The sequence below is a fragment of the Dendrobates tinctorius genome, unplaced genomic scaffold, assembly GCF_039654945.1.
Source record: "Dendrobates tinctorius isolate UK_male_01 unplaced genomic scaffold, ASM3965494v1 ptg000128l, whole genome shotgun sequence".
Classification (NCBI taxonomy): Eukaryota; Metazoa; Chordata; class Amphibia; order Anura; family Dendrobatidae; genus Dendrobates; species Dendrobates tinctorius.
In genome coordinates, this window is record NW_027361796.1 from 8,875,285 (window position 1) to 8,899,638 (window position 24,354).

Genomic DNA, 24,354 nt, shown 5'->3' on the forward strand with positions numbered 1-24,354 from the left:
GATAGCACATGAGGAAAGAGAGAGTGGATAGATGGGTGAGCACATAGGGGGAGAGATTTGCAATGCTGCAAAGCCTTCCCCCATCGTGACATTACCGCCCTCCTGATGCGATAGCATCGGGCCTCCATCTAGTTCAGTATAAGTCCCTCTACAGCATCTTCATTCACCCTCCAATTATTTATAAGTTCTACAATAGCATCATCCCCCAAACAGAATTCAATATAAGTCATTCTATAGAGTCCTCCCCCAAATCATTATAAGTTGTTGGCATAGGAAGCTGAGGATGGTTTCCTGCCGCTCCACTGCCATCATCTACTGTATTCTGTGGAGTTGCAAGAGAGCTCCCTGCCTGGCGTTCCAGCTAAGGAGGACAGTAATCTGGCTATGCACTTCTCAGATTCTCCGATTGAGAGGCCAGCTTGTCCTCATTATAAGCCACCTCTGCATAGACCCCCCTCCTCCTTGGGGCCTCTAAGGCCTCTTTCACACATCAGGTTTTCGCCGTCAGGCGCGATCCGGCGCTTTTGACAGAAACCGGATCAGGCGAAATGCAATGCCGGATCCGGTTTCCCCCCCATTGACTTGCATTTGCGCCGTATCGCGCCGGATGGCCATGCGTTTCATCCGGTTTTCGCCGGATCCGGCAATGTGTCGCAATGTGTCGCGATCCGGCGTCTGGAAAAAACGTCTACTGTAACGTTTTTTGTCTCCGGCGAAAAAGCCGTACCCGCCGGATCCGGCGCGTCCGGCTTTTTCACACAATGAAAGCCTATGAGCGCCGCAATGCGCCGGATCCGGTTTTTTGGTCTGAGCATGCTCAGTAGCTCTGCCCACAAGACATATATAAAAGCAAGACAGTGGGACCCACAGCCACACCCAACATGCCACCCAAGAAAGCAACCAAGCGAAGCAGGAGAAGGCAGGAGACCACTGCAGCACCATCAGCACCACCACCACCCCAAATGGAGCAGCAAATAGAACATGCTGAGGAGGGGAGGCCAGCAGCAGATGAGAGACGGTAATTATCAAATCCCCCATTCCTCCAAACTAGGGCCATGGAATATCAAGATATTCATTGGCCCTTTGTTTCTCTTTATTCAACAGCCGCCAAAGAGATGCAGCAGCAGCAGCAGAAATGGCATCACTGGCAGCAGCAATACCCACAGCCATGGAGTCTGGCCATCAACAGGACAGCACATCTTCTTCTGGGAGCCCTCCCTCGCATCGTCAGCGTTTGACGGTAAGTTTTTATTTCCAAAATCCATCATCTCTGTAATATATGTCTATTCATTGCCTTTTATTTCAAAACAGGAATCACAAGATGAAGAGGAGCTCCCAGAAGAAGAAGGAAGGGGTGGACAGACACCTGGAGTGGGCTCACAATTGGTAAGTTTTTTGCATCAAACGCAGAAACACAACATCACACTACACACAACACATAGAAAACAATGTTCTGCAGACCACACACAGCAAACAAATGCCTACATCCAAAGACATAACATTTTTTGTTTTCTTCTCTAGTCTTCCCAATCTGGTGCTCGGCCAAGAGGTCCTCGCAGTGCCTCCCAGGGTCGTCGGCGACAGCAACGCGGCGGTCACCAGCGTGTAAGTATAAATATTTTTGCTTTTTTTTTGCACTTTTTATTTCATTTCTTTTGTGGAGGCTAATTATGTTATTTTTGTCTTTTTCTTTAACAGCCTTCACAGCGTGCTCCCGACTCTGACGGTGAGGATGGAGGACTCGATGTGGACCACCTCATCGATCTCGTCAGAGAAAGGGAGCCGCTCTGGAATATGGCTGACCGCCGCCACGCTGACCTTATCGTTACCCGACGACTCTGGGAGGAAATCTGTTCTCTCCTTGTGGGCCGCTGGGAGGACCTCGAAGCTCGGGCCCAGATTAAAGAGCGTAAGTATATACAGTACCGGTTGCTTGATGTAAACCAGTGTTTCCCGAACTCCAGTCCTCGTGGTCCCCACGGATCATGTGTTCAGGATTTCTATTTACTATGGAAATCCTGAAAACATGACCCCTGGGGACCATGAGGACTGGAGTTTGTGAAACACTGATGTTGTATACTAACCACTCCTTTCTCGTTTCAGGGAACAGAATTGTGAATCGGTGGCGGTCTGTGAGGGATCGTTTCAAGAAGGAGTTCAATAAAGAGATGCGGGCCCCGAGTGGATCTGGAGGACGCAGGAGCAAGTACAAGTACGCAGAAGCCCTGTCGTTCCTCCGGGAAACAATGCTCACCAGAAGGTAAATATTACACACCACATGTGAAAAAAATGTTAGATGTAACTTTTTTTTTTTCAGCCAGGGCCATACCATGTCAGTATTTTAATTGTTTTTTTTTCTCTTTATTCCACTGCACGGTGAGCAGCACTCAGGAGCCTGCACGATTGGACCCTTCTGAGGCGATCCCTGAGGAGACCGGCACCGAGGGACACTTCGACCTCCCCGGTACATCTGCACCTTCCCAGCCTTCCCACACATTCGACCCATCTGTCCCATCCACCAGCACAGGAGCATCGTGGCCGCCTACATTACATGAAGCTGCTGGTGAGGAGATCGATTTCCCTTTACCCCACCCTTCTGCCCCTGCCACCTCTAGTACACCTGCGGGTACTGGGCGGCTGCGGCAGAGGGGTCAGGAAAAGAGTTATGCGCAAGAGTTCTTGCATCTGAATGCATCTTTCCAGAACTGTCTCAAAGTCTTGTCAGAGCAAATCTCCGCAGGCTTTCAGCAGATCAACTCCAGCATTCTGGAGGTGAAGACACTTCTGCAAACCATGCATTCAGAAGCAAGATCTTCGCCAAACCACACCTTTTTCAGGTCTGTTGTGGAGCGCATGGCAACACTATCTCCTACCCAGCAGATGCATGTAATGCATTCGTGCCACGGTGCTCTACAGCAGGTTACCTCCCAACCTCCACCTCCCACCACTGTAGTTCCTCCACCTGCACCCCCTCCAGCCACTTTCCATCCTCCCCCTCCTATTACATCTGCACCCCCTCCAGCCACTTTCCATCCTCCCCCTCCTATTACATCTGCACCCCCTCCAGCCACTTTCCATCCTCCCCCTCCTATTACATACCAGCAACCTCACCAGTACCAGACATCTCCCCACTTCCAGCAACCTGCCCCGTACCAAACTCCTTCCCCGTACCAAACTCCTTCCCCGTACCAAACTCCTTCCCCATACAACTTTCCATCAACATCATCTGCTCCTACAGTCCCTGCCCAACCCTCCACTCCACCGCCCACCACCTCTTCTGCCTCCCACATGTCCACCCATTCTGTAGCTTTTTCCACACCTTCACCTCTAACTGTTCCTTCCCCACCACGATCCCAGTCCTCTCTCCACACACCCAGTGTCGAAGTGTCCCGCAGCCCCTCCAGCAGTATTTCCACCCCACAGTACACAGAGTTGTAATGTTTTTTTTTTGTAATAAAAATGCCCATTGGGTTTAAAACCTTTATTAAAAAAGTTTTTTGCACTTTAAAAACATAAAAAAAAAAAAAATTTAAATAAAAGTTAAATTATCGTTTCACAATGATTGTCTGTCATTTCTTTCTGCGGCGAACTATGTTTTAAAAAAAGGTTAAATACAGGGTATTTCAAAGGTAAAAAGGTATTCAAAACCAGGTATATAACTGTGGGTAAATTTTAGCTTTTTGCCACAGTTGTGTTCCTGGTTGTGTTTGAAGCAAAGTATTTCACCTAAAAAGTTGTGTTTATTGTTGGTGATTTCCTACCAATGTACACAACTTTTGTTAAAAGGTGAAATACTTTGCATAAAACACAACCAGGTACACACCTGTGGCCTAAAGGTAAAAATAGTAAGACCATGACAAGATAGCCAACTTTGGTTGGCAAAGGTATATACTGTTGGTCCAGAAGGTACACAAGTTTAGGGCACAAATCTCTCACACTCTGTCATCCCAGTGTACTCTGCCTTGAGGTGACATAAAGTATAGTGGAAAATTGTCCCTGAAACCGTCACAGAACTTCTAGTGGTAATATTTCCAATGACAACATCCATCTTCGCCAGTAACTTGCTCTTCTCTCCAACCTGCACTTTCTCCTCTACAACCTGTCAAAGAAGGGCTGTAGGAACATGCTATATCTAGTTTTCCAGTAGCCAATCCCGTTCGGAAGGCCACAAGGGTCAATTTTAAAAACCGGATCCGGCGTAATCCGTCGAAAAACGGATAGAAAAACGGATAGAAAAACGGATGAACCGGATGAGACGGATCCGGTTTTGTCTGTCAAGAACAAGACGGATCCGGCAGAAAACCGGATCCGTCACATCAGGTTTTACAAAACATTTGCCGGATCCGGCATTCCGGCACGACGCCGGATCGCGCCTGACGCCGAAAACCTGATGTGTGAAAGTAGCCTAAAGCAGCTGTATGAGCTCCATAGGAGACAATGATTTTTAACATATATGGCAATACTATGTATTTCAGTATATAGTACAAGTGATCAAATGATCCCAAGTTCAGATCCTCTAAGCGGACGAAACAAAAATGTAATAAGTACAAAAATTAAATTTTAAAAATGTGACACATCATCCCTTTGTCATTAAAAAATAAGGAAAGGAAAAAAAATCATATTTGTTACCAATACATCTATAAAAGTCTGGTTTATCAAAATATAGAATCAATTACTCCATATGGTAAGCACTGTAAATGTAAAAAAAATCAAAAACACCAGAAGTGTGTTCCTTTTGGTCACTTTCTTAAAAAAAAGGCAATGAAAAGCGATCAAAATTTTATACATATCCCTATTTGGTATCCATAAAATGTCTGCTCACCTTGCAAAGAACAAGCCCTCACTCAACTCTATGAATCCCTCACAAGACAATAATGTAACAGATCTCGGTAAATGGCAACACAAAGAAAAAGAAAAAATGTTTTTCCGTTATTTAAAGAGAATCCGTCAGCACAATTTTGCAATAAGACATGGCTGTTAAAAATATTACATTGATATCTTTGGTGAGAAAATCTTTTTATGGTTCTTCTTTAATCAGCATTTGAAGTTTTCTTGAGGGACTGGGGAATAACTATCAAGGAGGAGAAGACCCAGTGTACAGTCCTGCCTATGCGCACTGTAAACTATTTGTCCAAAAACTTCAATTGGTGCTTAAAGAAGAACAACAAAGAAAATTTCTGCACCAAAAGGTATCAATGTAATCAGTGTTACATCATCATTACGGCTATGTCTTTACTTTACATTACAATATCATGTTGACAGGTTCTCCTCATATAGGAAAAAAAATAATGTCATTTTTTTCACCATTTCATGATATTTTTTCCCCTTTTCTCATGTATTGTATGGAAAAATTAATTTTAACTTTAACTACAAGATGCCCAGCAGAAAAACAAACCGTCATACATCTATTTCGACTAAAAAAAAATCTAAAAGTTATGGCTTTTGTAAAAAGGGGATGAAATAGTGAAAAAAAAAAATAGAAAAATTCCCTGGCCCTTAAAGGGTGAACTCTTTAGTCCACCTTACATAGCTTGTTACCTTAGCATGCAATAATAAATCACTTATAGAACTAAAAAGTATTTCTATTGCGCTTGGAGTCACCGTAACATAAATAAAATGGAGAAACAAATATATGAGCCAGTAATGAATAACCAAATTAGGGCAACCAGTATAGTTAACTCAAAACTAGTCATATAAATCCCTTTGGATCTTGTCTCCTATGGCAGTAGGGGTTAAACTACCACAAAAAAAAAAAAGGAATGAACTCAGTCTGAAATCAAGGTGCCCAGTAACAGATATTGCACATGGATCAAAGTTACCTCCTCCAGTATTAAGGGTTGAGGCTGCCGCAAGTGAAGTAGGCGGCTACAGACTTGAATGAAGCCGCCGCTGATTCCAAGTTACAGGTTCCACAGGTCCTTCCATCACTGATGTAACTAATCTTCATTTCAACAAAAATACAGATTGGAACCTGCCTTATTTCTTTGGGGACAGTAAATTGATCTAAACATTGTCCATTTTAAGATTTCAAGAAATCCTAAGTTTACAATTACCGGTAGATTATTTTCATTTGATCAGGAAAGCATTGGAACACAGGGAAATATTTTATACTTTATGAAATGAAGCAAGCGCGCGTAGCTGTCTTTTTACATGTTGATTAATTTTGTTTTGTAAGCATTACATATACATATGCTGCTAGATTATGCAGATTAATACCAAGGAGACTTAATATGTTCAAAACAAGGGTTTAACACCCTTCCTGCATGTTGTCTAAGCTGACACGTGTTCCTAGAAGTTGTCTGGCTCTCCACTGGGGTCTTTGGCAGGAAAGTTAAAACATAAATATAGCTAAGCCTAATTTATATTATTGTCTATACTGAAACCACTATCATTTACAGAGCAAATAAAGAAAGTTACAGAGACCGTATTGGGATAATAAAACTGACAATCATTGCAGCAGCTGAGAAATATCATTGCAGTTCATCAGACCAAGTGTTTCTGTGATTCTGTTACTTTTACCCTTTGTATAGATGAGCATTTCATAATATTTAAGAAAATAATATATATTTATGTCCATTGTTATTGCTGGCAGCATTCTTTTCTTATTTGCCATTTGTGTACAATCTGAACCATTTGTATTCTTTCAGATTGCTTGGAGATGGTTTTTTTAAAGGGATTGCCCACTACTGTGATAATGATGACCTCAATATCACATCAGGTGGGGGGTATCCAATCCCTAGCACCCTCACCTCTCAGCTGGTACCTGCTCCAGCAGTGGCAAGAGCTGACTCTTTTAACTATTACCGTATATACTTGTGTATAAGCCGACCCGTGTATAAGCCGACCCCCCTAATTTTGCCACAAAAAGCTGGGAAAACTTATTGACTCTTGTATAAGCTGAGGGTGGAATCCATAGAATATGCCCCCATATGCTGCTCCATAGTTTATGCCCCCATATGCTGCTCCATAGTTTATGATCCCCATATGCTGCTCCATAGTTTATGATCCCATATGCTTCTCCATAGAATATGCCCCCATATGCTGCTCCATAGATTATGATCCCATATGCTGTTCCATAGAATATGCCCCCATATGCTGCTCCATAGATTATGCCCCATATGCTCCTCCATAGAATATGCCACCATGTGCTGCTCCATAGAATATGCCCCCATATGCTGCTCCATAGATTATGCCCCCATATGCTTCTCCATAGTTTATGCCCCCAATATGCTGCCCCATAGACTATGCCCCCATATACTGCTCCATAGACTATGCCCTCATATACTGCTCCATAGAATATGCCCCCATATGCTGCCCCATAGAATATGCATCATATGCTGCTCAATAGAATATGCCCCCATATGCTGCTCCATAGACTATGCCCCCATATTCTGCCCCATAGAATATGCCCCCATATGCTGCCAAATAGAATATGTATCATATGCTGCTCCATAGAATATGCCCCATATGCTGCTCCATAGAATATGCCCCCATATACTGCTCCATAGACTATGCCCCCATATGCTGCCCCATAGAATATGCTCCCATATGCTGCCCCATAGAAAATGCCCCATATGCTGCTCCATAGAATAGGCCCCCATATACTGCTCCACAGACTATGCCCCAGGCCCGGATTGGCAATATAACCAACCGGGCATTTTCCCGCTGGGCCGCTGTCATGTGGGCCGCGGGCGGCAGCGCCCGATCATCTGGCCGCTTGCTAGCTGCTGCGGCACGGCGGTGATAGTTTCCAAGTTCCTCCCGAACTGCAGGGAGATAAGCCACCACGCCTCCCCCCACACACCCCATCCTCGCCGTAGCATGAGACACCCCCCCTCCGCAGCCACTCACAGTGTCGCTTGCCTTCTCTGTTCGCAGGACCTGTGATGAGGTCACAGGAGGGGAGGAGTCAGGGGTCACATGATCAGGAGCCTTTGTCCAGACCCCTGATCATGTGACCCCCTGACTCCGCCCCTCCTGTGACCTCATCACAGGTCCTGTGCGCTCAGCCTTGCCTCTTGGTGTCTGCAAGATTGTGCTGTGCTGTTGTCATGGTGCTGGCTGAGATAAGTATGTGTGGGGTCAAGAGGGGTTTACAGGGTAGATGTAGCAGAGCTGTATGTGTATGGCGTGTACTGAGCGGAGCCGTGTGTGTACGAGGTGTACGGAGCGGAGCCGTGTGTGTATGAGGTGTACGTAGAGGAGCTGCGTGTGTACAAGGTGTACGGAGCGGAGCCGTGTGTGTACGAGGTGTACGGAGCGGAGCCGTGTGTACGAGGTGTACGGAGTGGAGCCGCGTGTGTATGAAGTGTATGGAGAGGAGCCGTGTGTGTATGAGGTGTACGAAACAGAGCCGCGTGTACGAGGTGTACGGAGTGGAGCCGTGTGTACGAGGTGTACGGAGCAGAGCTGTGTGTGTATTTGGTGTATGGAGCGGAGCCGCCTGTGTATGGGTTATACGGAGGGGAGCCGTGTGTATACGGAGTGGAGCCATATGTGTACGGGATGTACGGAGCGGAGCCGCGTGTGTTTGGGGTATACGGAGCGGAGCCATATGTGTACGGGATGTACGGAGCGGAGCCGTGTGTGTACTTGATGTACGGAGCGGAGCCGCGTGTGTATGAGGTGTTCGGAGCGGAGCCGCGTGTGTATGGGGTATACGGAGGGGAGCCGTGTGTGTACGGAGTGGAGCCATATGTGTACGGGATGTACAGAGCAGAGCCAAGTGTGTACGAAGCATACAAAGCGTGCTTTTCCCACGGACACAGGAGTACACGGCGGAGCCCCGAGGAGCATTTTAAAACACACACATGATGTTCCACCTGAAGTGATGTGCTTGAAGCTGACCGGAAATGAGATAATTTCTTGAGATTGTAACAGAACCAGGAATGCTTCAGATCCACCACTGTGTCCTCCTCTGACAGCGCAGACAGCAGGATCGCCTTGGAATCGGGGATGCCGGCCATGTGAGCGGATCATGACATGTCCTGCATCGGGAGGCTCAGGTGGGCACTACAATGGGAGCCGGGCTGCTATAGTATCTTTATAGAATCTTTCTTTATTTCTTTCTCTTTTTCTTTCTTTCTCTGTTCTTTCTTTCTCATTCTCTGTTCTGTCTTTCCCTCATTTTCTTTCTCTCTCTCTCTGTTCTTTCTTTCTCTCTCTAATCTTTCTTTTTTCTTTCTCTCTCTCTGTTCTTTCTTTCCCCTCTTTCTTTTTCTTTCCTCTCTTTCTTTCTCTCTGTTCTTTCTTTCTTTTCTTTACTTCTTTCTTTCTCTCTCTATTCTTTCTCTGTCTCTCTCTGTTCTTTCTTTCTTTCCCCTCTTTCTTTCTCTCTCTGTTCTTTCTCTGTCTCTCTCTGTTCTTTCTTTCTTTTTTTCCCCTCTTTCTTTCTTTCTCTTTTTTCTTTTTTCTCTCTCTCTCTGTTTTCTCTCTTCCTTAGTGCCAGTCAGTGTGCCCATAATGCCAGCCACTGTGCCCTCAGTACAAGTCAGTGTGATCAGCAGTGCTAAATGGGTGCGATTAGGCGTGGACATGGGTGTGACTAGTTGCCGAATGGGTGTGGCCGGGCGTGGCCTAAAATTTGCAGCGGCGCGCGCAGTGCGCCGCAGTCTTTCTCCCTCTTTCCCTTCCTCAAAAGTTGGGAGGTATGATAGGGGCACCTATGACCAGGGGGTCTGGTTGCCCAATGGATAGCAGTTCTGCCAGGAATTCTGACACCGTGCGTACAAAAGGGGACAGAGCTTTGGGAGGAGTACTGTACCTAAAAGCAATAAATAGGACTGAGCTGAAATACTGGACACAGCTGTGACTACATGTTATATAGTCGTGTTAATCTCCTCTCACTGCTTGTAACCTACAACTTTACAAAAATATTATATAGTCACCATGTGACTAGTGGGCCTGTGTAACTTCAAATGCCAGGGCTGAATTTTAGTCCCAGTCCGGCCCTGCTATGCCCCCATATGCTGCCCCATAGAATATGCCCCATATGCTGCTCCATAGAATATGCCCCCCATATGCTTCCCCATAGACTATGCCCCCATATTCTGCCCCATAGAATATGCCCCCATATGCTGCCCCATAGAATATGCCCCATATGCTGCTCCATAGACTATGTCCCCATATGCTGCTCCATAGAATATGCCCCCATATGCTGCAAAAAAAAAACATACTCGCCTCTCCTGGGTCCATCACCGCTGTCTGATGCTTCTTGTGTCAGTGACTGTTCAGCCAGCAGAGGGGTGGCGCGCACTATTCACGTCACCGCGCCCCCTGCTGCCTAAACATCACTGACACAGGATGCAGCAGAGACAGCGGTGAGCGTTGATGGACCGGGGGACAGGTGAATATCGCTATACTCACCCATCCTGTCGCGGTCTCTGCAGCCTCGCTCGCTTCTCCACTGTCTCCCTTCCCTTCCTGTCTTCAGCGGTCACGTGGTACCGCACATATTCATGAGTGGTAATGAGGGGCACCACGTGACCGCTGAAGACAGGAAGGGAGACAGTGGAGAAGCGAGCGAGGCTGCAAAGACCGCGGCAGAACAGGTAAGTATGATCTCTGACACCCCCGCTCCCCCTCCTCCGCCAACCCCCAGGTATATGACCCGTGTATAGGTAAAGAGGTCATCCATTTCTCTTGATAGTGCAGGTCTCATCACAAATCCACCAGAATGTTTGTCCATAAAATGGCTGCTGTTGGAGGAGCATGTGACTAGACTAGACCATTAGCCTCCTTAAATAGAAAAGCAGCTTTGCCCTGTAGCTCTTCTGACACAAAAGAGACAAATTCTGAGAGACATGATGAACAAAGACTCAATAATTTTTTTTGCAAAATGGAAGCATAAAATTTTTGCCCATGGAGATAAAGTTTCAAAGTTCATGGTCTCTGTGATTAAAAAGAGGAAAGCAAGGTCACTTATCTATTCCCTCAAAAGTTCGAATGGAACTAAAATTACAAACCCGGATAGTATAGCAAAGGCCCTTCGAGATTATTATTCCTCTCTCTACAATTTATGTCCCTGCGAAAATATATCGCAACTTGACAAGAGAAGGGCTGACATAAAAGAATTTTTGCACTCAATCAACCTACCAAAGCTCTCTGATGACCAACAACTTGGGTTGAGTATTCCCTTTACTGGGCGGGAACTCCAGTCGGCCCAGTCGAGGTGTCCGATGGGCAAAAGTCCGGGTCCGGATGGTCTACCTGCCTCCTAATATAAAACCATTCATGAGATCTTAGGCTGGTTTCACACTTGTGTTTTTTGGCGTTGTGTTTTTGCGCCAAAAAACGCATGCCTTTTTTCCCTATACTTTACATGGGTGCGCATACACATGCGTTTGTATGCACATGCATTTTTTGCAGCATGCGCCCGGGCGCACAAAATGCATCCTATTGCATTTTTGGTGCGTCCGACTTGTCCCAAAAAACGCATGCGCATGCAATGCGCACAAAAATCACCCAAAAACCCAATATAGTCTTTGGGTGCGCATATGTGCGCATGGTAATGCGCACATCAGCGCAAAAAAAAGCATGTGTTTTTTTTAAAAAACATGCGCAAGAACACAAAAAAAGCACACAAACGCATGATGCGTTTTTTATGTGCTTTTGCACTGCCCACGGTGCGCAGCGCAAAAAAACGCAAGTGTGAAAGTAGCCTTAAGTCACCACCTTCTGAAATTGTGCAATGAAGTGCTAGCGGGAGCGACCTTCCCGAAACAGACGCTGGAAGCACATATCTCACTGATTCATAAAGAGGGCAAAGACCCTGAGATGTGTAGCAACTATAGACCAATCTCTCTATGGAATGATGATCTTGCATATTTTTAAAAAATGATTGCCAATAGAATAAGTCTGATTTTAGATACGCTGATTTTACCAGATCAAGCGGGCTTTGTAAGGGGCAGGGAAGGCAAAGACAATTCAGTAAGGGTGCCGTTACACTAAGCGATGCACCAGCGATCCCGACAACTATATGGATCGCTGGTGCATCGCTAAGTGGTCGCTAGTGAGCTGACACACAGGCAGATCTCACCAGCGACAAAGTAGCGGTTGGGGGTCGCTACTTACCTGTCAGACGCGGCGATCCTGACATCCTCCGCCAGCGTACACGCATCGCTCTTCGGCGCCACAGGAAGCCCAGCAGGAAGCGCCCAACGAGAAATGGTCCAGGACGTTATCGCACGATCAGCGACAGACAGCGGGGGAGCCGGTCGCAGGTAAGTGGCACATGTAGCGATATCTCTAGCAATATCGCTGCTATGTCACAAAACCAGTGACGTTACAGCAATATTGCTAGCGATATCGCTATGTGTAACGGGCCCTTAAGAGTTCTATACTTGATGCAACATGCCCGTCTGCACCTGAAACCCTTAGTACTAATGGGAACGGATGCAGAGAAGGCGTTCGACAGGGTTGACTGGACTTTCATGCAAGAGACTCTTTTGAAATTTAGTTTCCCCTTGTCATTATTTAATGCTATATTTCAAATGTATATGTGGCGCCCCTGAGGCTAAGTCGCCACAGAGGTACTGCACCTCCTCCTGAGGTGTGGTGCCCCACCATCCAGGTAAGTTGGAGGCTCCTGACCACGCTCCAACACCTGCATCCCACAAAACACGGTAGTTCAGCAAAGCCACATTGCGGCTCCCTGCTTGGAGTGTGGCAGAGCACCTTTGGTGGCTCCCTGCTTGGAACACGAAGCTTGTTGGGAGGCGGGTGGAGTTAGAATTAGAGTTGAGCGACTTTTGGCTTTTTAGGGTCGCGTTTCATTTCGTGAAACCCGACTTTTCCAAAAGTCGGGTCGAGCAAGATCGTCCGATTATAGGGAAAAGTCGGGGTCGTCCCGAAACACGAAACCCAATGTAAGTCAATGGGGAATAAAAGTCGGCAGTGAGAGGAGGACAGGAAACACACCTACAGTGCCCATTTGAATGCCAAAAGCATCAATTCTTCTTACTTAAGCTTGTCAACCTTAATTAACTTCATAATACAAGTTACGCACTGAAAAATGGGGGTTATTTGGCTAAAGTTGTGGGGGGGGAGGGCTGGCTGCAGGTTTTCATGTGCCCTGGGCGAAAGAGCGCCCCTTTAACACATACCACAACTCATCATGCTCCGATACGGCAGAGAAATAGCGGTATAGTCTAATGAAAAATACCTCACTTTTTACATCTCATGAAGAGGCCCATCTATTTCTCCATACAGAATCATTGGTCCCATATAATGTTTTAAACAGTATATGATGAGCTCCACATAATGCTACAGTATATGTTGGTCCCCATGGATGAAGCTCCACTGTCTTATGGGCCCAAATAATGCTCCAAACATAATGGGCCCCATTTCTAATGCTCTAGTGTATAATGGGCCCTGTAAATGCTGCTCCAGTGTCTGATGTCCACCTTTGGAATGTTCCAGTGTATGGTGGGCCCCATCTATCATTCTCCAGAGTATAGTGCTCCCCAAAAATTGCTGTCCCAACATTGAAAACAATCAAATAAGTCTCCTCGCTAGGGAATCCCTGTACTTGTCTGGACTCCTTGTCGTCCCCATCTTCCATCTCACTGCACAGTATTTCAACTTTGCAAGTGCTGTGATCCTGAGCAAGCAGGGGGGGCCCACTCGTTGGCGATGGCACTGGCACAGGGCCCCTGATAGTACGGTGCTGTGTCTGATGGCGGGTGGGCCGAACCTGCACTTTCATCTGCAGCTTCCTCTTTGTCACCGTGTAAGATGGAACTGTATATGGGAAGGGTAACCTGAGTTTCATCAGGGTCAGATTCAGGTCGTGTAGCATGCGAGGGGAATGTAGTGGTCTGGGTCAATGTACCAGCAGATTCATCGAGCAGTGGCTGGGCATCAGTGCACTTGTGTCGCCCCCAGGAGTACGGTCGCCACAGTGGCATTACCTTCTTCCTAGGGAGTGTGATGTCATGCTTGGGAGCAACGAAGGATCTCTCTAGCAGGTTAACTGATTGGGCGGCGTTATTCCCACGAGTCATGACCCTCCAAACAGCGTTCATGAAGGCAAAGTGTTTGTTTTACGTGGGCAGTATGGTTGCAAAGCTGAACCTTAAAGGAATGTCCAGAAGGGCACCACCAGGAGTGGAGCCTACGGTTAAATTCGACTCCAACCTGGGAAACCTCAACCATGCCAGCTACAGAACAGATGCACACATTGCAAGCTTAATTCCGTTAACGAACGAGACTCCGTCATGCCCCGCGGTCCGAGTCCGGCTTACTAGAGGGACACATGAGGCTCTGGCACATGAGATTGGCCAATAACTGGTGTGTCATGCCCTTACATGTCCGTGGCTGCATGTGCGCTACACTGAAAAGGCCAGCGTTTGTCGCTTACAGGTGCAGATAACCCGCTGAACAACGTTAGTGATGGGGATCACTGATTACAATTATTACCCGCGAACAATGATTTCCCAGTAAGTGCAGGTCAACCGCAGTTCCGGAATTAGGCCTAACCATCATTCCTGAAAAAATGAAAAACTTACGTGTGCAAACCACAGGTGCTGTAGCTTGCTTAACAGCTCGCCAGCCATTCTCACGCCCAGTATGGATTACACGTGATTGCACAAAGGTGAGAAAGGGTACCGTATCCCCAGATAACATGTATGGATAGCGTACACATTCAAAATATATGTCTCAGGAGGCAGGCTCAGACGGTGTCAGGCCCAGTATGGATTGCACGTGATTGTACAAAGGTTAGAAAGGGTACCGTTTCCCCAGATAACATGTATGGATAGCGTACACATTCAAAATATATGTCTCAGGAGGCAGGCTCAGACGGTGTCAGGCCCAGTATGGATTGCACGTGATTGCACAAAGGTTAGAAAGGGTACCGTTTCCCCAGATAACATGTATGGATAGCGTACACATTCAAAATATATGTCTCAGGAGGAAGGCTCAGACGGTGTTAGGCCCAGTATAGGATTGCACGTGATTGCACAAAGGTTAGAAAGGGTACCGTATCCCCAGATAACATGTATGGATAGCGTACACATTCAAAATATATGTCTCAGGAGGCAGGCTCAGACGGTGTTAGGCCCAGTATGGATTGCACGTGATTGCACAAAGGTTAGAAAGGGTACCGTATCCCCAGATAACATGTATGGATAGCGTACACATTCAAAATATATGTCTCAGGAGGCAGGCTCAGACGGTGTCAGGCCCAGTATGGATTGCACGTGATTGCACAAAGGTTAGAAAGGGTACCGTTTCCCCAGATAACATGTATGGATAGCGTACACATTCAAAATATATGTCTCAGGAGGCAGGCTCAGACGGTGTTAGGCCCAGTATGGATTGCACGTGATTGCACAAAGGTTAGAAAGGGTACCGTATCCCCAGATAACATGTATGGATAGCGTACACATTCAAAATATATGTCTCAGGAGGCAGGCTCAGACGGTGTTAGGCCCAGTATGGATTGCACGTGATTGCACAAAGGTTAGAAAGGGTACCGTATCCCCAGATAACATGTATGGATAGCGTACACATTCAAAATATATGTCTCAGGAGGCAGGCTCAGACGGTGTTAGGCCCAGTATGGATTGCACGTGATTGCACAAAGGTTAGAAAGGGTACCGTATCCCCAGATAACATGTATGGATAGCGTACACATTCAAAATATATGTCTCAGGAGGCAGGCTCAGACGGTGTCAGGCCCAGTATGGATTGCACGTGATTGCACAAAGGTTAGAAAGGGTACCGTTTCCCCAGATAACATGTATGGATAGCGTACACATTCAAAATATATGTCTCAGGAGGCAGGCTCAGACGGTGTCAGGCCCAGTATGGATTGCACGTGATTGCACAAAGGTTAGAAAGGGTACCGTATCCCCAGATAACATGTATGGATAGCGTACACATTCAAAATATGTCTCAGGAGGCAGGCTCAGACGGTGTTAGGCCCAGTATGGATTGCACGTGATTGCACAAAGGTTAGAAAGGGTACTGTATCCCCAGATAACATGTATGGCCATGGCCATGCCGACTGGACCATGCATCAGTTGTGAGGTGCACCTTTCCGCTCACTGACTGCTTGAGTGCATGGACAATGCGGTCTTTCACATGATGGTGGAGGGCTGGGATGGCTTTGCGAGAGAAGAAGTGGCGACTGGGTAGGTCATAGCGTGGTACTGCATAGGCCATGAGTTCGCGGAAAGCTGTGCTTTCCACCAACCGAAAGGGCATCATCTCAAACGAGATTAGTTTGGCAATGTGGGCGTTCAAACCCAGTGTACGCGGATGAGAGACTGAGTACTTTCTTGACCTACTCATAGTGTCTGGTAGGGTGAGCTGGACTTGAGAGCTGCATATGGTGGAAGTAGCGGTGGACAGGGCGGACTGAGAGAGGGTTGATGATGGTGATGGAGTTGGTGTTCTTTCTGATGGCCTAGAATCAGTCTTTCGTTGATATAACAGTGGGATTCCCTGACTGCTGTGGCCTTGCAACGACACCTCAACATTTGCTGCTGTGCTAACCGGTGGGCTTACAGTGGGGGAAACAATGTAGCATTGCTGACTACCTTCGTTGTGATCAGTTGCACATGTGGCACTTGAGGTTTGGTGTTGAGTCCACGCTTGCAAGTGCATGCTGGTTAAATGTCTAAGCATGCAACTGGTATTCAAATTTTTCAGATTTTTCCCTCGGCTAAAGGTCTTTGCACACTTCTTACAGATAACCTTGGCCTGATCATGAGGATTTTGTTCAAAAAAGTGCCACACTGCACTCTTCCTACTTTGGCAGACATTTTGCGGCCTAGCACGCTGTGATCTTTTGACCCTCTGGACAAGCTGTCCAGCAACTCTTTTGATGTTTGGAACCTGTCTTTGGAGTGCTCCGGGCCTGCCAGATAACAGCTGTTGCGATGTCGATGTCTGCTGTGGATGCTCCTCATCTGAGCTATTGGAAGCAGCACCCTCTTCCCCCAATGGATGCCAATCTGGGTCAACAACTGGGTCATCCATCACCTCCTCTTCTATGTCATGTGCACCTTCCTCTGTGTCACCGTGTATGGTGGTATAGTGTGCGGGAAGGGGCACCTGAGTCTCATCAGGGTCAGAATCTGGCTCTGTACACTGCGAGGACAATGTAGTGCTCTGAGTGAATGTACCAGCAGAATCATCCATCAGCGGCTGTGCATCAGTGCACTCCATGTCAGATTCATCTTGGCCTGGGTAATTCACCATTTCACTTGATAATCCAGGCATGGTATGTGAAAACAGCTCCATGGAGTAATCAGTAGTATGGCCTGCGTCATCCTTCAATCTTGGTTGGGGTGAAGGACACAAGGAAAGGTGTGGTTCATGAACATGAGCCTCCAATGACGACTCAGTGCTTTTACTTTTTACAACTGAAGAAGAGGAGGCGATAGAGCTGGAGGCTGAGTCAGCAAAGTAAGACAAATCTTTTTCCTGATGCTCTGGCTTTAAAAGCGGTTTGCCAACTCCTAGAAAACTAAGCATTCGAGGCCTTATGTAGCCAGACGATGATGCAGGGTCAGCACCTCCTGCATTCGGTCCTATTTTGCTCTTGCCACTACCATCAGATCCACCACCAACACCATCATTACCAGCTGCCAACCCCCGCCCAATTCCACGGCCTCTTCCACCAGCCTTCCTCATTTTTGGTAGAAATGTAGACAAAATCCAACAAACTATATAGTAATGTAAAACAAGGTACAATGTGTCTATAGGACAGGGGAGATTTTGAATTTCTGCAGACACTTGTGGACACTGGACACTTTTGGATTGTGTGAGGCCCACTGATATCTGAGCGCTATGTGACAGGCTCGATGGCACAGCTGTGAGCAAAGTGACTAGAGGATAAGGGAGATTTTGAATCTCTGCACATACTTTTGGACACTGGACACTTTTGGATTGTGTGAGGCCCAATGAATATCTGAGCGCTATGTGACAGGCTCGATGGCACAGCTGTGACCAAAGTGACTAGAGGATAAGGGAGATTTTGAATCTCTGCACACACTTTTGGACACTGGACACTTTTGGATTGTGTGAGGCCCAATGAATATCTGAGCGCTATGTGACAGGCTCGATGGCACAGCTGTGACCAAAGTGACTAGAGGATAAGGGAGATTTTGAATCTCTGCACACACTTTTGGACACTGGACACTTTTGGATTGTGTGAGGCCCACTGATATCTGAGCGCTATGTGACAGGCTCGATGGCACAGCTGTGACCAAAGTGACTAGAGGATAAGTTAGATTTTGAATCTCTGCACACACTTTTGGACACTAGACACTTTTGGATTGTGTGAGGCCCAAAGAATATCTGAGCGCTATGTGACAGGCTCGATGGCACAGCTGTGACCAAAGTGACTAGAGGATAAGGGAGATTTTGAATCTCTGCACACACTTTTGGACACTGGACACTTTTGGATTGTGTGAGGCCCACTGATATCTGAGCGCTATGTGACAGGCTCGATGGCACAGCTGTGACCAAAGTGACTAGAGGATAAGTTAGATTTTGAATCTCTGCACACACTTTTGGACACTGGACACTTTTGGATTGTGTGAGGCCCAATGAATATCTGAGCGCTATGTGACAGGCTCGATGGCACAGCTGTGACCAAAGTGACTAGAGGATAAGGGAGATTTTGAATCTCTGCACACACTTTTGGACACTGGACACTTTTGGATTGTGTGAGGCCCAATGAATATCTGAGCGCTATGTGATAGGCTCGATGGCACAGCTGTGACCAAAGTGACTAGAGGATAAGGGAGATTTTGAATCTCTGCACACACTTTTGGACACTGGACACTTTTGGATTGTGTGAGGCCCACTGATATCTGAGCGCTATGTGACAGGCTCGATGGCACAGCTGTGACCAAAGTGACTAGAGGATAAGTTAGATTTTGAATCTCTGCACACACTTTTGGACACTAGACACTTTTGGATTGTGTGAGGCCCAATGAATATCTGAGCGCTATGTGACAGGCTCGATGGCACAGCTGTGACCAAAGTGACTAGAGGATAAGGGAGATTTTGAATCTCTGCACACACTTTTGGACACTGGACACTTTTGGATTGTGTGAGGCCCAATGAATATCTGAGCGCTATGTGATAGGCTCGATGGCACAGCTGTGACCAAAGTGACTAGAGGATAAGGGAGATTTTGAATCTCTGCACACACTTTTGGACACTGGACACTTTCGGATTGTGTGAGGCCCACTGATATCTGAGCGCTATGTCACAGGCTCGATGGCACAGCTGTGACAAAAGGGACTAGAGGATAAGGGAGATTGGATTGCTTTTAAAAAAGCAGTTTGCAGAGCAGTGGGTAAACAGCAATGCCAGCCTGTCAGGAAGCCTTAAAAGGCAGCCCAACAACCAACACCACTGATACACCACTATATAGCCTCCCCTTGCACTGCACACACAGTGACTGGTGTGTTGTGCAGGCCAAATTGCTAGCAGCAGAAGCAGTTTTTTTTTCTTCTCAGCAGGACAAAAAAAAAAAATTGGGATTGCTTTTAAAAAAGCAGTTTGCGGAGCAGTGGGTAAACAGCAATGCAGGAATGTCAGGAAGCCTTAGAAGGCAGCCCAACAACCAACACCACTGATACACCACTATATAGCCTCCCCTTGCACTGCACACACAGTGACTGGTGTGTTGTGCAGGCCAAATCGCTAGCAGCAGAAGCAGTTTTTTTGTCTTCTTCCCTGCCTAACGCTCTCCCTACAGAATCAGCAGCAACCTCTCCCTATACTGAGATCGGCAGAAGTAAGATGGCGGTTGGCGTGCACGCCCTTTTATACCCCCTGTGACGCCCACCAAAGCAAGCCAATCACTTGCATGCCCTTCTGAAAGATGGTGGTGACCCCTGCCTATGTCATCACGTTGCCAACAGTGTCCGTGGATCCTGATTGGCTGAAAAAGAGCGCAAAACAAACTTTTGAAACGCGACTTTGGCGCGTAAGTCGCCGACCTCGTGGCCGACCTCATCCTAGGGTTGGGTTTCGTTTCATGAAACCCGACTTTGCCAAAAGTCGGCGACTTTTGAAATTTTTCGACCCGTTTCGCTCAACTATAGTTAGAATACATAAAAGAGCGGGAAGGTTTAGGATTGCAGGTCAGTCAGTCAGAGAGTCACTCAGAGAGGAGTGAGGAGAGAAGATCCCTGAGAGAGGGATGGAGGAAGGAGGTGCTGCAGCAGATCTCAGTGACCTGGGTCTGCTGGCAAGGGAAAGGAGAAAGACATTAATCCGAAACCTGATCTTCCATAAGAAGGAAAGACTAGTACGGAACGTAGGAGTAAAAGGGAACAGAGGACGTGGGTTAGAGGAAGAACCCTGCCTAGAAGTTCTAAGCGCAAGGCCGGGGCCCGGTCCCTGAGGTTGTATGGACACTAATGGTTCTGCAGCAGACACCGGTGGAGTAGTGGGCTGTAAATGCACTATTCCCAACTAAGACTTGGGGACAAAACAGCAACATTGATAGTGAGCCGGGACTCCGGCGTAAGGAGTCCCTGAAGCAGGCTACAGCTGTCTGCCGTACAAGTAGAGTTCTTGGGAACATCTGTCAGGAGGCACTCCAGTGTAACTCAGTACTAGGAGTACTTCACACTTAGGCGCTATAAGAGGAGACGTTCAGAAAGGCACATGTTGGCGGAGCATTGGAAGGGAGCATTCCATCTGGCCTGGAGGTTGATTGAGTCCCTGACCCGGAGGACACAGCACGGAGGCAGGCACCTGTGTGTACTACAGACTGTGAGTAAAGCTTTGGAACTACAAGCCCTGGTGTCCTCCATTCATTCTTGTGCCAACGCACCCAGCACCGCTACATCTGGGTACCAGCTTCTACAACGCTTGTGCCTCTCCTCTCTCCCTACATCTACACTGCCCTGGGGCTACAGCTCCACCTGTGGGGAGCTTCACCATCTTGGCTGCAACACACCACCAGCCCCAGAGGATCTGCATGCAGCGTTGGCTCAATATCTCACTTGCCAAACACCACAGGTGGCGTCACAAACTATTCATTTACAATCCATCATTTCCAATCTCCCCTGTTTTTGCATTGGGCACCCAGGGCCACGGACTGGGTCACCGCTGCTGTGACACATCCCGCGACACAGACACACTGAAGACGTAGGCCAACGTACAGCACCACTTACCACCTCTTCAGCTTGTGTTGGGGCCTCTTCCTCCAGCTCACACACAGCTGGTTCGGCTCCCTCACAGGATCACCAAGGAAGAACCTCTGGCACTGTTGTCCAGAGACCCAGTGACATTCCACCCACAGCACCACATTCCCAGTCATCCTCACACTCCCAGGCCACTCTACAGCCATCGGTAGCACAGGCATGGGATAATAGGCGGCCATACTCGGCAAACCATCCCCGAGCACAGGCTCTGAATGCTGGCATTGCCAAACTATTGGCCCTTGAAATGCTCTCATTCAGGCTGGTGGAGAAAGACACCTTCCGGAACTTCATGGCATTGGCAGTCCCACAATACACCGTGCCCAGCCGCTTTTATTTCAGCAGGCAAGCCGTCCCTGCCCTGCAAAAGCATGTGGAGGGAAAAATAAAACATGTGCTACTAAAAGCCGTCAGTAGCAAGGTCCACCTGACCACCGATGCGTGGACCAGTAACCATGGACAGGGACGATACCTTTCCCTCACTGCCCATTGGGTCAATGTTGTGGAGCCGGGTACAGATCTGGAGAGTGGCGCTGTACGTGTTCTGCCAACTCCACGGATTGCAGGAATCCAGTGTGTACACATTGACTCCTCCTCCTACTCAAGTTCCTCAGAATCAGCGCTGCAGGAGCCTGTTACGACCGATATGAGCAAAGCCGTGGCCAAATGTCAACAGGCTGTACTGAAATTAATTTCTTTGGGGAATCGAAGCCACACAGCGCAGGAGCTCTGGAATGCCATCAAGCAGGAGAGCGACGTGTGGTTTCTGCCAGCGAATCTCCAGCAAGGCTTGGTAGTGTGTGACAATGGCCGAAATCTGGTGGCAGCTCTGGGCTTAGGCAACCTCACTCACATCCCATGTCTGGCACATGTGCTGAACTTGGTCGTGCAGAGCTTTCTGAGGGACTATCCGGATCTTGATGCACTGCTGCACAAGGTCCGCATAGAGTGCGCTCACTTGCGGCGTTCCAACACGGCAAGATCGTGTCTTGCAGCTCTACAGCACTGATTACGACATGCAGTGCGTGGTCCTTTTTCGACACAGTTGCAGATGACATTTGCTTTGCCAAATGCAAGCTGTGTCACCAGAAAGTCAAAAGAGGGAAAAGTGTCAGCAACCTCAATACCACAAATATGTGGAAACATGTGCTGACCAAGCACGTGGTGGAGATACAAAGACACACTGAAGACGTAGGCCAACCTGCAGCACCACCTACCACCTCTTCAGCTCATGTTGTAGCCTCTTCCTCCAGCTCACACACAGCTGGTTCAGCTCTCTCACAAGATCACCAAGGAAGAACCTCTGGCACTGTTGTCCAGAGACCCAGTGACATTCCACCCACAGCACCATGTTCCCGTTCATCCTCACACTCCCAGGTCACTCTACAGCCATCGGTAGCACAGGCATGGGAGAAAAGTCGGCCATACTCGGCAAACCATCCCCGAGCACAGGCTCTGAATGCTGGCATTGCCAAACTACTGGCCCTTGAAATGCTCTCATTCAGGCTGGTGGAGAAAGACACCTTTCGGAACTTCATGGCATTGGCAGTCCCACAATACACCGTGCACAGCCGCTTTTATTTCAGCAGGCAAGCCGTCCCTGCCCTGCAAAAGCAAGTGGAGGGAAAAATTAAACATGCGCTACGAAACGCCGTCAGAAGCAAGGTCCACATGACCACCGATGCGTAGACCAGTAACCATGGATAGGGCCGATAACTTTCCCTCACTGCCCATTGGGTCAATGTTGTGGAGCCGGGTACAGATCTTGAGAGTGGCGCTGTATGTGTTCTGCCAACTCCAAGGATTGCAGGAATCCAGTCTGCACACATTGACACCTCCTCATACTCCAGTTCCTCAGAATCAGCGCTGCAGGAGCCTGTTATGACCGATATGAGCAAAGCCGTGGCCAAATGTCAACAGGCCGTACTGAAATTAATTTCTTTGGGGAATCGAAGCCACACAGCGCAGGAGCTCTGGAATGCCATCAAGCAGGAGAGCGACGTGTGGTTTCTGCCAGCGAATCTCCAGCAAGGCTTGGTAGTGTGTTATAATGGCCAAAATCTGGTGGCAGCTCTGGGCCTAGGCAACCTCACTCACATCCCATGTCTGGCACATGTGCTGAACTTGGTCGTGCAGAGCTTTCTGAGGGACTATCCGGATCTTGATGCACTGCTGCACACGGTCCGCATAGAGTGCGCTCACTTGCGGCGTTCCAGCACTGCAAGATCGTGTCTTGTAGCTCTGCAGCGCCGATTACGACTTCCAGAACATCGCATCATATGTGACCTACCCACCAGGTGGAATTCAATTATACATATGTTGGAGCGGTTGTGTGAGCAGCAGGCAGCAGTATTGGAGTACCAGCTGCATCAGGCGCAAACAAGTCGCGTTGTACGCCGGTCACACTTCAGCACCACTGAGTGGGCCTCTATGAAGGACATCTGCCTCATTTTGCGTGCCTTCAATGATTCCACGTGGATGGCCAGTGCAGATGATGCACTAGTCAGCATGACTATCTGCCTGCTTCAAAAAACACTGCAAGCACTAAGGGAGGAGGTTTAGGAAGAGGTGGAGTATGAGGAGTCACAAATGCCATCTGCTTCTGGACAGTCTGCGATACATGGTTCCTCACAAAGGCCTAGGCAGGGGACACTTTGTAAGGAGGATGAGGAGGAGTCAATGGAGGAGGAAGAAATCTCTCCAGAGGAGGGAGGTACACAATGCTCTAGTCAGTGTGTACAGTGAGGGTGGGGTGATGCAGAGCAGGCAGAGATGACACCTCAAGCAGGGGACAGCGTTTCTTGGGCAGTTGGGAGTCTGCAGCACATGGTTGATTTCATGCTGCAGTGCCTGAGAAATGACCGCCGCATCGCCTACATTCTCAACACGGCTGATTATTGGGTGTACACCCTCCTAGATCCTTGCTACCGGGACAACTTACAAAGCCTCATACCACCACTGAACCGGGAGCGTAAAATGCGGGAGTACCAAGACACACTGGTGCACTCCATCATGCTCTCCATTCCACCCGAGAGCAGTGCTGCTAGTGCTTTACAAAGCAGCTCTGTGCGTCGAGGCAAGACCAGTATGGCCCAAATGTGGCAAAGTTTTGTGTGTCCGCCACAAATGTCTACACCATCACAGACGGCTCCAGTCAGCAGGAGGCAACGTTTCC

General features: G+C 47.9%; 1 long non-coding RNA gene across 1 annotated transcript in view; it reads right to left on the reverse strand.

The window, feature by feature from the left end:
• The window catches only part of LOC141047594 (uncharacterized), a 44,226-nt gene extending 36,335 nt beyond the window's left edge, over nt 1-7,891 (reverse strand). The window contains exon 1 of the long non-coding RNA XR_012219840.1: nt 7,852-7,891. This is a non-coding gene — a long non-coding RNA (uncharacterized lncRNA). The remainder of the gene's footprint in view (nt 1-7,851) is intronic.
• Between the last annotated feature and the right edge of the window lie 16,463 nt (nt 7,892-24,354).